Below are 16,151 nucleotides of genomic sequence, written 5' to 3'. Positions count from 1 at the left end.
CCGGCTGTCTCGGGCGGGTCAAACACACATGCGCACAGGGCTCTGTCCAGCCCAGCAACACGGTTGCTGGGCAGCCTGCACATGCTCCCAGTCTGCCTGGGAGCATGGGCACTCCCAGCCAATCCTGAAACTGCTCTGAGCAGCGTCAGGATTGGCGGAGGGCAGGCTGGGAGCCGGTGCCTGCAGGAAGAGGTGAGAAGCAGCTTGGTTCTTGCGGCGGCCCAGCTAAGCACATGCGCAGCCCCGCCTCACCCTTTCACCGTCGTGCGCGCCGTGACTGGTAAAATGGAATGCAATTTCATGATTCGAACTGACGTGATGACAAGATAACAGAAATAGGTAAAGATCAGGAGTTTATTTTTTTAATGGAATCAAAATCTGATTGAGTCCATAGAAAACAGCTGGTGAAGCATATTTCAGTGTTGGTCTGTGGCATAGTTTACCTGGTCTTCCGCATCTTTTTCAAGCTGACTGCAATGGAGCGCATGCTGGCCAGAGCCTAGCACTTTCTCACAGTTAATAGGTTTACTTTCATGTGGCTGGGCAAGGCAGAACACTGTGGCTGAGATGAACTCCACGTGGCTAGGTACATTAAATTCGGGGTCCCACAGTGGCCTTGAGTTTTGGTACCAAAAGCTCTGAATTAAATAAACATTATATGGGTAGCCGGCGATGCCTTCTAGTCGCTTTGCACACTTTGCACCCGAGTCACTTTTATAGAGCTTGACATTCTCCAGCAGGGCTCCACAATGCCAAATACTTTTTTATGTAGCTCAACAGTATTCTCCAACTAACCGCGGAAGTGTATAGAAAGTGGTGGCCATTTGACTGTTTAGGTCTGCTTGCTGACAGCAAATGCAGACACTGGGTGCAGGCGTCCTGCAATATCACAGTATTGCTTGTCCATGCTCCAAACTGCCCTGGTTGTTATCCAGCAATTATGATAGGATTGAAACACAATCGACACCAGGGGCCGTTAGACAAGGAGCTCTTTTACTAGGCTCGAAGAACACATACAATTTATTTGTCTCCTCATTAGTGTTTGGTCTTTTAACTCACCTGTATGTGCATGTCTCCTTAATGTCTTAAGAGGATTCACTTTTCTTTAAACAAGAAAGACCAATGTAACACATTTGATTTATGGGCAACTGATACCTTGAATTATTCCCTAGTGAACCATTGGTGTTTAATATATATGCCGCTTGAGGTGCACATTTGTCTGTTTCTACCCTTACCTTCACGTTCCCGTGATGAGGCAGGGTGTCCCCTGGGAGTGAGGCGTTATTGATATTTTCTTGGCCTGCTAATAGAGAGCTACCAGCTCGGCTGCTGTTCTAGATGGACTATTTTCCCTCAGGTACTGTATTTAATGACCACTTCACACCTTTTCCTGAGCTAACCTCTGCTGGGGTAAATATAAGTATATGTACTGAAGGAGGTGGGAGTTTGTCCCAACAGGTTTATAGCCTGTCCGGGCTTAGTCAAGCTTCCTGGACAGCATCTTTGCGATATTTTTACTTGACCATACTGCAGCCCACAGGGACACTTTACTTCATTGGCGCTTGTGATATTATGTGCGAACTTACCTCCACCTTGAATATGCCAGTCAGTTGCCGTGTTTAGGAGTAGGACACCTGCAATGTTAGGAGCTTAGTGCCTTCCCAATGTCAGAAGTCCAAATGTCGCAGAAATTCACTTAATAAAAAAAGAATAAAGTTGAGGAGCCCACATAAAAATGCGGATTCTTATAATTACCAGTAGATGACTATTATTACCATAGGCAGTGGATTTCTATAAATTGTGGGTCTTGACATCTGGTGATTTATATAACCCTAGCGAAGGTGAAGGTGCCTATGGTCAACCCATTTCTCTAAGGTACAAGCAGGCTGTTGGGAAACTATTTGGCAAGCTAGAAACCAGTCTAATATTTACAGTAGTATCTAATAGCTCCAAGCATGTTGGAATGCAGTATCCTCAAAGCCTTTAACAAAGCAGCTGACAAAGTGAAATAACCATTGGTGAGAGTGGTTGAAGGGCAATGGAGAAAGAAATTGCTTAACGCTTTTTTGGGTGCAGCAACCACTTTTCTGATTAAAATCTGTTCCAGCTGATTTGTCCTTTGACATACTAACTGAGATATAGCATTTGTTTTGCTTCTGCCATATGTGCAGATATTTGCTTTATTTTTTAAAATTATGGACAAGCAGATTTTCTGTAACATTCTAAACACAGTATATAAAAACATGGAAACGTCATGTCGTCTGATAGATTATTCATGAAGTGAAAACTGTTTTCTAGAATGCAAGCTATGACCTTAAAACTTCAAGGACAAGTCTGCTACGGTGTGTACAATGTAGGAAATTGATTATTAGCTGGGGAAGATGCGAGTCCTTCCCAAGTAGTTAGTTCAAAATATTGTCAGGTTAAACACAGTTTCCATAATTTAAACTTGGACTCAAACCTAGTAGTTATGGCACAGAGTAGACAGATTTAACTTAGCAAAAGTGTGTAAAGTATTTAGCAGTACTAAAACAATTAGGCTCAAAATGACCCACGGCCAATGTCTAAAAATCAAGGAGCATTTAATAAAAACAATTAAACAATAATACAGTAATGATTACAATCCAATCAGGGAAGCCAAACATAAGAATTTTTAAAGTTTCAGGTTGAAAGAGTTGAGAAAAAGTAAAGCATCAATCAGAAGTCACTGTTTGGGGTGGACTGGTACCTAGCTGACTGTGATAAAGCAGAGGTCTGATACACCATGCAGGTCTTCCTGGTCATAGGTTTTACCTTCCTACTGAAAGAAGAAATCCTACAGTAGGGCAAGGTAGCAGGCTGTGTCTGGCAAGTTTCACTGGGAGTCGCATACCTGATGTCTGAGATCCCATTAAAGCTGCTGTTCTTCGCAGGAAAAGCTCTGAGTGGCAAAAAAAAAAATCACCCACTTAAGTCCTCTTGTCAGTAGGATACTTTTTGAGCCTTTGTCTCGTAAAGATTTCTACTTTGGGACGTAATCTCTTTTTTGGAACTCAGAAGCTTTCAGCGGGACAGGCCTGGAAGCTGCAGCTGGGCAGGTGGCACCTAAGCCAGGATCCTTAGCTGGCAGTGTCTGCTCTAGTTTTCATTTGGGAAAAAAAAAAAGCTCAGAGTTGGACCAACCTGATGTTCTTTCCTGCTAATGTAATGAGTTGACTGGGTCGCTTTGGATGGCTGGTCATGGTCCTTAAGAGTTCTAGAAGTTGAAAATATTGTAGTCCAAACTTCTTCCAACTTCCTGGAGTAGCTCCTCTTGGTGAATTCTAATGCTCCAAGAAACTCTGGGACAGCAAGTGGAGTCGAGAACCCTTAAAAGCAGAGGTCAGCAGCACAGTCCAGTCAGGTCTACTTGCCACTGGTCAACTGTTAACTCTAGGAAAAGGACTGTGGCACCTTTTTAGTGTCCTTGTAGCCACACAAGAAGTCAGCCAACTAAACCTCAAAGTGCACTTTCCATAACTTAGTCCTGCATGCAAATAGGAGCAAGTCCAGGCCTTCAGGACACCTCACAGGTCACAGACAGCAGGTGCAGTGCTCTTCTGTTTAGGTCCAGATATGTTCTAAGTAGCTGGGGTAGATGTCACTTCTGTTCCCTAGTCAGTGGGTGGGGCGGACTCCTCCCCTGTTACAGCACATCCTGTTTGCCTTACTGTGAACTATCCCGCAGTGTACCATTCTCAGGAACAATCAAACTGGCAGATCACCTCTGCCTTTGGAGGAGGCTGGTGGCCTAGGGGAATGAGATTGGTCTAGGGCAATCAGTAGCCCCTTCCTTCTCAGTCACACGCAACTGGTTAAGGGACAGCTTTCCCCTTACTCTGAAATGGAGTGTATCTGGGTACACTTGGTCCTAGGATTGTCCCTGGGTGTCAATTTACAGTTAACCATGAATGAGGTGCCCTCATCCTTGTCTTTTCATGTTAAGAACGTTCCTGAACCCTCTCCCACTTCCGTTTCTGAGAGAGGATGAGTCGTATACCTCGCCTCCATGCCTTCCTGACAAAAGGTCTAAGCCATTTTTTCTGTTCTGGGAGACGCATCTTCAAGGGAAAGCACTGTCGGAGAGGGCAGTTGCTGCCAAGCTAATGCTAATGATCCTACTGGAGCTTCAGGCAGGCAAAAATCTACTTTTCGTGTACATTTAACAAAACTTGAATTTCTCAATTGGACTGGATTTGTAATAAATGTTGAAAACAGTGGTTGCATGGGCTCTGGAGTATAATCGAAGGTTAAGTTACCAAAATAATTGTAATTATACTGTGCTTTTTCTTATGGAAACTAGTGCAAGCTTTTTTGGACACTAATCACTGTAGAAACATTTCAACCCTAGCATCTTAATTGTTTTACTTTTAAGCACTAGGACCCATACTTTGTGGGCTACAAGGCCACCATATTGGTGAAGTGTGTAACTATTTGAAAGTAGGATTACATCCTGTCAAAACATTTGACAGGTCTGCCTGCAGGTTTAAAAACTGCAGCAGCCAGGCTGTGGGTGTAAGTCTGAGGCTATGTTTTCCTTGCCTGCCTAGTGGGTAGTATGATATGTGCTTCAGTTCACAGATGACCTTTAACTTTCATGCTGTGGCCTTACTGGAAAGTTAAATATCCGAATTTGCAAGTCTCAGTGGTGAGAGCACATACACTGAGGACTGGACATAAAGTTCAAAAACCTGCAGTACCAGTCAGCGAGAGATGGGGGTGACTAAGCACAAAGAGATTTTCTCACAGACTCATAATATTTTAGTGTCTAGCTCATCCTTGCTTGACATGAACCACGAGACAGGCATCAATCCGTGCACTGCATAATAGTTAAAGTGCAAGACAAAAGAACCTTGTGCTAATGAGGTATACAAAGTAAAAATTCAAGATCTGTGGATTTGGTATTTATTTCATCATTAGAGGTAATTGTATAACAATGAACTTGCCACGTGTTCAGCAGACTTCTTCACCAAAAACATTGAGTACATGAATAACAACTGGAGGAGCATAATATAAAAACATCAGACTATCCTCAGCTGTCTGAAACCGTGGCTATAACTTGGGAAGCATAGTAGTTTAGGCATATTTTGAAGAAGTGAGAAGGTTTATAAAAGAACAAGCAAGAGTGAGAAAGTGGCAGTGAGTGTAGTGTGGCGTATGAAGGTGGCACAATTTGGAATCGAGATGAGAACCTTCCTAATTGGCAAATCCACCATTCTACAGGTCGGATGTGGAATTCTGAGAAAATGCTGGAGCACCACCACTTAGTATTTTACAAATTAAGTGCTAAATGCCAGTACCATGAACAACCGGAGATTCTGATGAAAGCTAACTGTTCAGACCTTTATTAAGCTTGGACTGTAAAAATTATGCCCCTGTTCAAACTCTGGTTTGCATGGGGATCAGTATTGAGTTGTACAGTGAAGATTATAATTTACCCTGAAAAAATTCACAGAAGAATTCGAAACAGCAATGTGGTGCAGAAAGCATACATTTCACATGTAATTCTCCATTTTGAAAAGGAAAACTCTGAATAGGAGGGATTTATTCAACCTCTTAACTACGGCACTCTATACCAACCAACCTGTTACCAGTGGCCTTAGTTATATGTGCAATAAACCATCTGTTGATAAAACAAAGTGTATTGCTCAACTGCTTACTGCTAATTGTCACAGCCCAAAAAATTGGAATATCTCCAAAAAGAACACCGTCACCCACCCGCCTTCCAAGATCTTCATCTTTATATTCCGTGGGCCATTCTTGTGGACACCATAATTTGCCTAGTATTGCCCTTGCAGGGTTTGTGAACTTGATTGCTCACATATTCTATTCTCCAGAAATCCCCCTACACCTTCAAGTTTTCAATTACGGCTTTAGGCAATCAAATTCTGTGAATCTATTATTTGAAACTAGTTGAGGATTTGGCCATATGTGTGGGGATAAATTCAACCTTTCTTGTAAGACCCTGCTCACAAAGTTCAACTGTCAGAGTGACTATAGCGGATCCAAGTGTGATTTTCCCATTGGGAGGACTGTATTTCACAACTGCTGATTGGTGGAAGGCAGGATTCTCATTTTAGTGCGTACAGTTCAGTGCCTAAAAAGATAAGCTGCATCCCACTTTTGCATTAGTCATCGCCTTGCCACTGTCATCAACTAGGCTGGGCAAGAGTGGAGGCATGGCTAGACAGGGGTTCCAGCATAATATCAGGTTAGTTGGATCTCCCACATACACAGCAGTTAAATTTACATTCACATAATCTTGATGGAACACATTTTAAATCGTCGGTGGCTCTGGCAATTCTGAAAGCCTGGCATTCCTCCAGCTTTTTGACCTTGGACTCGAAGTTTAATGGAGCTCTCAGTGCCAAACCTTAAGAGTTTTTACCAAATAGGGCATGTAGTAGACCTTCCTTAAAGTGCTGTAGACTGTAGCACAGGCGAAAGACTGTCATTTTGACATTTGTGGACTGAGGATAATGAACGAGGTGGTGACCCACTCAAGAGAAGTTCTGATGTCCCAAACATGCAATATTCAGCTTTTTCCACCTTATGTAGAACCCAGCCTCTTCTGCTCTTTCCTTACTGGTCCCTCCATTCCATGTGGTGTAAATCTCTTAGAAACTACTGTGACATCATCAGTTTGGTCCGCCTAGTCAGTTTTCTAGCCAAGATCCAATGTATAAAGTTCACATAGAAAGGTGCCTTGTTCCAAAACTGTTGCCCAAAAATAACTTTTACGACATCTATGTAGCTCCACAATAGGGAACTCCCATTTGCTACGCTTTTGTATCACTACAGATCTATTTTCATTCTGTAAATATTCAAAAACATGCCTCTCCAGTAACCGTTTAGTCTGTTCACTAGCAGAATGCCTTGTCATTGTGCATCCGATCATCCGTTTGCTGTGTTAACTTGACAGCTCCGCCTCTTCTCGTGTCTGCCTTCCCTTGCTTTTAGCTGTATGCTGCACAAGAGTATAAGGAATACAAATAAATGCCCTTAATGACTGAATGCGACTATTTCTAATAAAAAGTAAATGCATTAACTAAAGCACAAAAAAGTTGGAAAAAATTGGGTAAAACTTTGTATCAAAGTTAGTGGAAGGTCCTGTTAAAGTAGGTGGTCAATGGGATAGGGGTAATTGTTGTTTTCTAGCTGATTAGGAGTCCTGAATACAAATGTATCACAGATAATATTTTTCCTACTAGAGCAAGAAAGGGGCTTGGGGGAAGAGAAAGGTCATACTTTTTCTTTGGGTGTGCAACTGCAGGGGGCACTAAGCACTTTAAAATTGAGATGTTACTAGACTTGCAGGTCTAGTAACCTGAATAATGTACTTGACCATAACTGTAATGTACTTGACCTGTAAACGGGTCTCAAATTGTGTGATCCTAGGCAAGTATTTTAGTTTACAAAGTCGCCTTCTTAATTTTCACAAGTCTACCTTGAAATATGAGCACCGCATTTCTCCTGTACAAAAAAACTTCTCTGTTGATTAAATAGACTAAAGTTTTGCACTATGTATAAAAAGAATCTAGCCCACATATAAGGAACACACGATCCATTACTTGCCACTTAGTTTACTGATAGCATTGCTACCAGGGCAGAAGGGTTTATGTTTAAACACTCAATTTTAATAAATATATTACTAAAGCATGATGTGCTCGCACTTTTTCATTTACAGACAGAAAATTTCCAAGGAATGTTCAAAATCTTTACAACTAATTTGCAGCTTTACTGATAAAACTATAAAATGTATTACCAAATCTTTGAAAATCTGGTTTCAGAAAACATTTATTCTTTGCACATTGTAAAGTAAAGCGTTCTGATCTGTGTTCACCCTATTGAAATATTTTTTCCTCACACAAGTACAAACATTGGGCTTTCACAATTACTGAAATATATTTTTAAATGTTTGTGCAGAGGACTTAGCTATTTGTTGTGTGTTAGGAAAAAAATGACAAAATCCTGGAACCCTGCAGTCAGAAGGAAAGTTAATTGTTAGACAAACTGACTATTGACCCCTGTCTCTGAACTCAGAGCATATGTGACACTAACCAGATTTTAAAGCCTCCTTCACTTTCTGGCTGGACAGAACACCTGTTCTATGTCAACTTGCTAGAAGGCTGGGCCAGTAAGTCCTAAAAATAGCTCAGGCCTGACAGGTATGGGAACATAAAACAGCAGCAGAAAAGGTACAGGATGTAGGAAGTTGACGGCATCCATTCTCCAGCATTCAACAGTCGTCATTGCATAAGTAAAAGTTCACAAATAGGTGCAGGTAATCCTAACCACAGTACACAGGTAGTATTTGGGAAGCACTTACTGTGTGTACACTTGCAATTATTATGATCAGTATTGTAAAAGGGTATGCTGATAATGTTTTCAAACATCCCCAATTAACAGCAAAAGCCTGTTGTCCTTGCCCAAACCTATGGACTTAATTCACATGAGGAATCTAGTAGGCAGTTACATGGGTACAGTCAAAAACAAGCTAGGACTTACGCAGAAGGAGCGAAAAGAGAGGAGGGACCAATCTACTTGAGACATAAGGGTGGGTACACAATGGAGGGTCTTCTGCTTCAAGGTACACCAAAAAGGTATCACTTAAGAGCACCAGCTGCTGTTTGGGATGTTCCGTAGCATCAGGGGCCACACAAACTGTTGCAAAGATTTAAAATAAAAAGGACATGGAGAACTTTCAGGAAAAAAAGGAAAATTGTTGGGAATGGCACTGTTGGAGAGTTCATTCCTTACCCGTACTCCCTCCCTGCTTCCAGTACAATAAGGTTGCATTGCGGTATGGTGTCACTGCAGCCTGGTTAGTTGTTGAACCCCTGGTCTGGATGTTAACAAAGGTACTTGGCAGTGTCACAAATACTGATACCCCACTTTGTAGGTTATTTCAGTAGTCACAGCGTCGGACTCCCCCTTTGACAGGGGGTTATGGACACCCCAGGGAAGTTAATTCTAAAAATTACTTATGTCTTACCCTGGAGCATTCCTGGATTTCCGTACCCCACTTATAATCATTCATGCGGGTGCTAGGTAGGGTCCCAGGATTCCCAGTGTGCATAGGGCTGCAGGAGACTCTTAAATAGTGTTCACCAGTTTTTTTCGTCTTTCCAGATTGTTCAGGGACATAATTGTGGTGCATTTGGCACGATGTGGATGCATGCCATTTTCCTGCCATGCTGTTGCCATAATCTGATCAGTGCTCCTGCTGGCCGGTTGGTCAGTGGCTGGATTTAGACATGAGCGGACACAATACCTCCCGGGCCCAAAAATGGGCCATGGTTTGTGGGTTGGCGCACAGATTATTTCAGTGGAGCAGGTTTTGGAAGTTCAGTACGTGGGAGATCCACAATCGGTTATGGCAGGAATTCCCAGTGCCGTGATAAACTGTACAAAGTTGTGTTGTACACAGTCATTGCCGAGAAGTGATTTTTAAGTTAACCTAATAGCGGTAATGCCTTGTCTTTGAGATCCCTTATTCCCTCACGGAACACCTCACCGGGTATTGAAAAAGACGAACTTGTCACCTTCAGCGTCAAATGTCAGATCACTTTCTTTTAAACACAAACTCAGACCCATTAACGTAGTCGGTTCTTGCTTATATTTGAAGCTCTGCTCGTAGAAAAAGTAAACTGCTCCTGACTAAGAGGTTGAAGAGAGCGGGATCTGTTGGGAACAATGTTCCCGAGCGGTTTTAGTTTTATTATAACAGTTCCCATACATTGTTTTTTTAGAAAAACACCCACCACTGAACGGTTAGTGCGAACTTGAGTTACCTGCCACTTAATGAGAACCAGGGTGTCCCCTGTACCGTGATGCTAGCCTTCTCTCCAAGACGCCTGCCACCTTTAAGAAATGTAAACGTGTACAGTTGGTTAATCAGCAGGTTGATAGCAGTATGCGCTTTAATTCACATAACAACTTGAAGTGATAAGGAGTTATTCTTATTTTAGAGGTACTTTAAAGTTTTTATCAGTTCAGGGATGCCTCCTTTTAGTGAAAACCTATAAAAAACAGAAAGGTTTGCACTAAGTACAGTCTGATTGTGTACTACTAAAAATAGAATTCTAAGCACTTAAGCACTGACTCTTTTTGTGCTTTTTGCGGCAGCCTGTCTGCGGTAATACACCTTAAACTGCGCCATTCTATCTAATACTGTGTAATATGTCTTTTAACTAGTGACTTACATATTCACAGTGCGTTCAGTTACAGGGTGGGACCTCATAGCACTATAAATACACTTCATTGTTCCACTGTGCACCTACCAGGATTCAAATCAACCATTTATACATACACGGTGACCCATCCCCACACCCATCTGAAGTGACTGCATTAACCACCTAAGCTCTTCTGCCAGATCTATTCCTCAAATATGAGTTTGCCTTCCTTTAAATTTTCATTTGAGGTATTTATGTATTATTATATTTTATGTTAAGTACTCCATAGGTGAAAGGCCGACAAATAGTTAAAGAATGTTTTGTTCTTTCTAGCTGTGTCTCTGTGTATGCCCCTACAGCTCACCGACCCCTCCCACATTGTACTCTGAATCGCAGACCCCATACTTTTTGATATACTTGGAGCCATGACCCATAAGACCTCCTGAGATTTATTTTCTTTTTAAGTAATCTGTATATTTTCAGAATGCAGAATTAGACTTTTAGCCCCTTTGGAGAAAAACTTCGACATCGTTTGACAAAGACAGAGCATCCTAAACGTTTTGTCATTGGATACACAGTGATTTATTCAACCCATATGAAGCATTATTGCTGTAAAAATAATACAAGTGCATAACACCTCATTAGTAAGGCAGTTTGGTATGCTGCAAATGCGTACATGCACCAGGAGCAGATGACCTGCTAATGGTCCCTGGGCGGCTGAGCAGACAAGTCCACTTTTTAACACTAATTATCTTAAAAGTTTCAAGGGATGGGGACAAAATGCCAAAGTACTTTTTTATGTCTCACCCGAGACAGTGCATGTGCATGCATTGTCATTGTCGCTTGCAAGATCTTTTGTTAACTGTAAAGGGGCTTCGAGCACCTGAGTAATGACCTGTGGTTGGCTTTACACTGGTTGGCGTCACCGTCACTCATTTTCTTGCTTCTCATTGGTCAGTGTACTGGTTTCATTTGCTGTTTGTGTGGCCCATCCCTGGAGCATGAACGAAGTACTGAATGATTTTCTTCATTGGTGTCCTTATGCTTCTTGTGCCTTGATTGAGGTATTTTTTTTTTAAACATTGCTTCCAGTGTTGTTGCTTCCCCACAGTCATTTTGCTTGGCTGTTATTGTGGCTAGCCCATCAGAACTGGAACTCTTCCCCCCTCCCCCGCCCCCCGTAGCTTGGCTGTTGTTTCTACCCTGGCCGTCCTCCCCTTCGTTATTGCTTGCCTCTTCCCTGCTCCCCATTATTGCGTGCCCTTCCCTGTGGTTGCTTAACCTCCTCCCCCCTCCTGCCAGAAAATGTGCTAAGACATGGTCAGTGCTGGCCACATTACAGCTCTTTAGTTTCTTTCAGTCATGCCTTTGCCAATACCTGTTTTTTGTTATTTAATGTAGAACTTTAAGAAATGACTATTTAGTTTATTTCTAAGCACTCCCTACATGGCCATACAAATGAGACCTAAATAAAGATAAAAGAGCAAACAAACACAAATGATCAATTCTTTTGCTCACCGTGCCATCCCAGTTTGGACCCAGCCATGTGCAAATCAGTCTTGACCCTGTGACGTGGGTCACAGGCTCACTATGCCACTGGATTGAAGCTAGCCTGGCTGATGAAGGGTGATACCCTGAAACCAGTCCCAGGATTCTTGTTTCCGGTCCAGCAATGACCTGGCCTGGCAGTTTGGGCTGGACTATTCCCATGGGGAACAGGGTCAAGACTGATTTTCATATGGCTGAGTCCAAACTGGGGTGGCATGGTGAGCAAAATAATTGATGGATTAAACCCAGATCTGTGACTGGGGGTGAATTTTTGATTGGTTCTGCATTCCGTCCATCATTGCTGATTATTTGCTTAAAAAAAGAAAGAGCCTGCAATATGCTTAGGATCACGCAAAGTATGTAAGTGATGGAGCCGCAATTATAGCTTTTCTGTTACCTGGTTTAAAGTCCAGATTCAACAACATTACACAGTCCAGCATCCTGGTGTTCACATGCTCCCTGCTGCTCTGAGAAATCGATGGTCTCTGTTAGCTCTTCAAACAAGCAGGGAAATCCTGAGCATACTGCCTGAAAGCCGAAGTACCCAGGGGATGTAGGCTAGGGGTATCGGAAGCTGCAGAAGTGAATGATGTTAGAATAAGACCATCACTTCCCTAACATACCGACAGCTCGAGCCGCTTTCTGTGAGTATTGGCTTTAAAACCTTACTCAGTTACCCTCCACTTTATGCATTACTGTGTGTCACACTTTGCAAATCCTGGACAAAGATTTTAAACAAGCATTGGCAAAGCCTGTAGGTTGCGCCTACGCAAGAGCTGTTGGCTTTCCAATGTTTTATTTATCTGTCTTGTACAGCAGTGTTGCTGCTGGATTTAGTATCTTACTTCTCCAGAAGATAATGTAAGAAAGCTGATAAGATGACTCAGTCTCCTAGTGCATCTGCTGGAAAGAGCTGTATAACTAAAACTTGCAGGTTTAAATCCTCGTTCAGTTTAGGAGTTTAAAGTGGATAATGCAAGTGCCTGCGCTTCGAGACATCAGTTAATTAGAGCTCTGTCATTTTAGTCTTGAGCATTGATGTAAAAAGCGTTTGATGGTAACTTCTAAATTAAATACTCATCAAAAAACTAGCCGACCGAAATCTCCCTAAACCCAAATAAAGTTCATTTTTGCTAAATGACATTTATGTTGCAGATTGTGACCCATTCTCCCTGACAATCATGACATATTTAAAAAGCGTAGACACGACTCTATAAAATGTAACTAGTATTATGACTAAACAGAGGCTAGGTTCTGGCTTGGGGACTAAATTGGTGAATGTGGATACGGGAGATCTGGCTCTAAATCCTCAGTTCTCTCATTGATTAGACAGTGTCTCGGTCTATTTCTATGCCAAAACTGTGTGCATCTGAAAATAATTTTAATACTGTTTTTAATGTTAGTTTGTGGTATGAATAAAGAGTGAACCGTCACTCTTGTTGAAATATCATGGCTCTCAAACCACAAATACCACTCCAATGCTTTACACAGTGGAATGCAAAGGAACAGCCATCTTTGCGTAGTTATGATGTTGAAGGGAATAACCAGGTCTTCATCCTTCCGTAAGCATCTGGATATTAGTTTGTGTTCACCTAGGGATAGGTTCGAATCCAGCTTCATCGCTAGTTTTTTGCGCAGTTTACCGGAGTTGGCTTAATGCCCAAAGTGTCATGCGAGAATGGAAGGTTTCAAAAGGAAGTAGATCTTACAAAACAGAATCTCGACGTTACTGCCATTCAGCTTTAAAGGACAGTTACATTTTCAACATTTAGATATCAATGCAGTCGGCGAATCCATGTTGAAATTAAACAACAGTGCACATAGTACGGATCTCTGAAGGACCCAAGTGTGTATGTATGTATGTTGTATTTGTAAAGCGCATTCCGATTCACGAGGAGCATCGAAGCACTAATGTGGAGGGAGAGGAACAGAGGGAAGTAGCAAGAATCCGAAAGAAAACCCGTCCCAAAGAACGACTAATAATAAAAAGGAAAAAATAAATTACTTAATGGTACAAACCGAGGTACAAAGTGAATACTACCGAGGAAAGAGCCATGTTTTAACCAGTTTCCTGAACCTTAGATAACAAGGTTCTTGCTGAATATTCAAGGGGAGCGAGTTCCAACTTTTGACAGCAGCCACAGTGAAAGCTTTATCCCCCAATTTGATTTTGAGTACGGGGGACCTGAATATGATAGGCCATAGAGGACCTCCGGTTTCTTTTGGGAGCATACCAACAGAGCTTGTGTGTCGAGCAGACTGTAAAATAATGCTCTTGTGCAGGTATTGGAAATGACTTGTGCATATACTTTGGACACCAAGATCCCTTTAGATTATCTAAGACAAACAGATGGTTTACTTTATCGAAGGTTGCTCACAGATCCATTAACATTGATTTTGCAGGGATGTTCTCCTTGGCAAGCTGCCATAAGTGATCTATAACTGAAACCACCACTGCTCTTGTACTACTGCGTGGCTGAAAACCTACTAGGATCAAATGCAATTTTTTTTTAGCTTCAACAAAAGCAAACATCTGATGGATAACAGCTTGGCCAAGTAAAAAAAAGTTGGGAGATTGGGCAGTAGCCTGGTTTAAGTGATGGCTTCTTAGGCAGTGGCTTAGTGGATACAATTTTGAAACTGTTAGGAACTTCTCTCGATGGCTAAAAAAAAAAAAAGGAACAATACTAATAGCGTTTGATTCGGGGGTGATCCAACTGTGCCAAGATGGTCTAACTGGGCAGAAAATAGGCCCAGGCACCAAGTAAATCAGAAAGCTAAACAACCATTGGCAAAGCCAATAGGCCTCACCTATAAAGAGCTATTGGCTTTGGCAATGTGTTTTTCCCATGTTGTACACCGGTGTAGATGCTGTTCAGCATGGCTAAAAGTTAGTGGTTGGAGTGACATAGAGGGGAGTGGAGGGAGTAGAGTGTCATAGACTGGATTTGTTGGAGTAGAGTTTCGTAGAGTGGAGTAAGGGGAGTAGAGTGTTAGAGTTGAGGCGAGTAAACTTCAGTGACAGAATTTCATGGAGTGCAGGGTCATGGAATCCAGGTTCGGGGAGTGGGGTTGAGTTGATTGAGGTAGTGGGGTGGATTGGGGTGGAGTGAGATAGTGAAGTGTATTGGATTATATTGGGGTGAAATGGAGTATATTGGATTGGAGTAGATTGGGTTGGATTGGAGTAGATTGGGTTGGATTGGAGTAGATTGGGTTGGATTGGAGTAGATTGGGGTGGACTGGAGTAGATTGGGGTGGATTGCAATTGGAGCATTTTGGGGTGGGGTGGATTGGAGTAGATTGGGGTGGAATGAGTGAAGTGGGTGAATTGGATTGGGGTGGATTGAAATGGGGATTGCGGTGGGGTGAAATAGCGTTTGGATTGGGGTGGGTGGATTGGATTAGATTAGATTGGAGTGGGGTGGATTGGAGTGGGTGAGTTGGATTAGATGGGATGGATTGGATTGGAGTGGGTGGGGTGGATTTGGATTGGAATCATAGGACTCGGATGGATTGGATTGGAGTCATACGACTAGGGTGGGATGGATTGGAGTTGGATAGGTCTGGGGTAGTGTGGATTGGGTTGGAGTCATAGGATTGGGGTGGGGTGAATTGGATTGGAGTCATAGGACTGGGGTGGGGTGAATTGGATTGGAATCATAGGACTGGGGTGGGGTGAATTGGATTGGAATCATAGGACTGGGGTGGATTGAATCTGAGTGGGATAGGTTGGATTAGAATAGGATGGTTTGAAGTGGGGGTAAATTGGAGTGGATTGGGCTGGGGTGGAGTAGATTGGACTGGGGTGGAGTGGACTTGAGGGAGGTGTGGTGGAATGGGTGGGGTGGATGGATTGAGTAGAGTGGACTGTACTGGGATGGGGCGTATTGGATTGGGGGTAGACTGGGGTACATTGGGAGTAGAGGGGGTTGGATTCAACTGCAATGGGGTGGATTGGATTGGAATGGGTGGACTGGATGGGCTGGATTATATTGGACTGGAGTGGGGCGGATTTGGGCAGGGTGGACTGGAGTGGGGCAGATTGTTTTGGACTGGAGTGGGGCAGATTGTTTTGGACTGGAGTGGGGCAGATTGTTTTGGACTGGAGTGGGGCAGATTGTTTTGGACTGGAGTGGGGCAGATTGTTTTGGACTGGAGTGGGGCAGATTGTTTTGGACTGGAGTGGGGCAGATTGTTTTGGACTGGAGTGGGGCAGATTGTTTTGGACTGGAGTGGGGCAGATTGTTTTGGACTGGAGTGGGGCAGATTGTTTTGGACTGGAGTGGGGCAGATTGTTTTGGACTGGAGTGGGGCAGATTGTTTTGGACTGGAGTGGGGCAGATTGTTTTGGACTGGAGTGGGGCAGATTGTTTTGGACTGGAGTGGGGCAGATTGTTTTGGACTGGA

The 16,151-nt window shown here is 42.8% G+C and overlaps 1 protein-coding gene across 4 annotated transcripts in view; it reads left to right on the top strand.

The window, feature by feature from the left end:
- The window catches only part of PRRG1 (proline rich and Gla domain 1), a 305,648-nt gene that overhangs the window by 112,587 nt on the left and 176,910 nt on the right, over positions 1 to 16,151 (top strand). The window lies entirely within an intron of this gene.

This window comes from Pleurodeles waltl, chromosome 8, assembly GCF_031143425.1.
Source record: "Pleurodeles waltl isolate 20211129_DDA chromosome 8, aPleWal1.hap1.20221129, whole genome shotgun sequence".
NCBI classification, from domain to species: Eukaryota; Metazoa; Chordata; class Amphibia; order Caudata; family Salamandridae; genus Pleurodeles; species Pleurodeles waltl.
This window is presented reverse-complemented; position numbering and strand designations above follow the sequence as displayed.